This window comes from Echinops telfairi, unplaced genomic scaffold, assembly GCF_000313985.2.
Source record: "Echinops telfairi isolate 266 unplaced genomic scaffold, ASM31398v2 ScPeMD7_7469;HRSCAF=8507_1, whole genome shotgun sequence".
Lineage (NCBI taxonomy): Eukaryota > Metazoa > Chordata > Mammalia > Afrosoricida > Tenrecidae > Echinops > Echinops telfairi.
This window is the reverse complement of record NW_022111373.1, coordinates 9,630,012-9,631,264: the sequence shown is the minus strand read 5'-3', so window position 1 is coordinate 9,631,264 and position 1,253 is coordinate 9,630,012. Positions and strand designations below refer to the sequence as shown.

Genomic DNA, 1,253 nt, shown 5'->3' with positions numbered 1-1,253 from the left:
CTTTGCCTTCAAAAATAAATCCAAGCAGATCTTCCTGGGTGGTGTAGACAAGAGGACCCAGTTCTGGTGCTACTTTTCAGGAAGTCTGGCATCAAGTGGTGTTACCAGGGCGCATCTTTGTGCTTTGTGTATCCTCTTGATGCTGCCAGTACTGGTCTAGCAGCTGATGTGGGCAAAGGCCTCGCTGAATGGGAGTTCAAAGGCCTCGGTGAGTGCCTGGTTAAGAATCCCAAGTCTGATGCAATGAAGGGCCCCTACCAGGGCTTCAATGTGTCTGTGCAGAGCATTATCATCTACTGAGCTGCCTACTTCAGCATCCATGATGCCGCAAAGGTAATGCATCCGAATCCCAAGAATCCCCACATCTCCGTTAACTGGATGATGGTGCAGTCCATGAGGGTCATGGCTGGGTTGACTTCTTACCCATTTGACACCATTCTTTGCTGAATGATGATGCAGTCAGGGCCGACCAGCACCCTGGACTGATATCATGCACACCAGTCCACTGGACTGCTGGAGGAAGAGTGCTTGGGATGAAGGAAGCAAAGAATTCAAGGGCACCTGCTCCAATAGACTCAGAGGCCTGGGTGGTGCCTTTGTGCTGGTCTTGTATGATGAAATCAAGAAGTACACACAAATTGGGTCCTAGTGTGTTTCCCCCTTGTGAATGATATGTTGTATCATATAACACATCTTCAAGCATTCTTGGCAGATGGTTGACTGTTGTGGTAGTTATAAAATCTGGTGGCAACTTGAGACTATTAAGAATGAAAGGGTGGTATTTAACTTGTCAATTAGGTCGCAGCTTGATGACCTCATTTGGAGGTGCAACGGAGATAAATAGCTCACTGGAGGCCAGATACATTAACTCCTGCAAGACATTCATGTTGATAAGCCACATGGAACTACACTAATAGAGCCAGAGCCCTGGAGCTGGGGCAGCCAAGTAGAGATCCACGCCAGTGCTGAGATGCTTCCACCACCACTGGATCCACATGACTTTACACCCACTGGCCTGTGATCTTCCTGCATTGGCTGTCATTGCATGTGTTGTGTGAGTCTGAAGAGGAATTTATAGATTGATATCAGAAATGTGGGCTAATATCGGACTTATGGACTTGATCTGGACTGGGCTGGGATGTTTTCTTAATGTACAATTGCTCTTTGATATAAAGTTCTCTATTACACACACATGGTTTCCTTTTGATTTGTTTCTCTAGTCAACCCAGACTAACACAGCTGTCTAGATCAAG

The 1,253-nt window shown here is 46.5% G+C and overlaps 1 pseudogene; it reads left to right on the top strand.

Moving 5' to 3' along the window:
- The first annotated feature begins 1 nt into the window (after window position 1).
- LOC101657456 lies at window positions 2-786 on the top strand (annotated as a pseudogene).
- The last annotated feature ends 467 nt before the right edge of the window (window positions 787-1,253 follow it).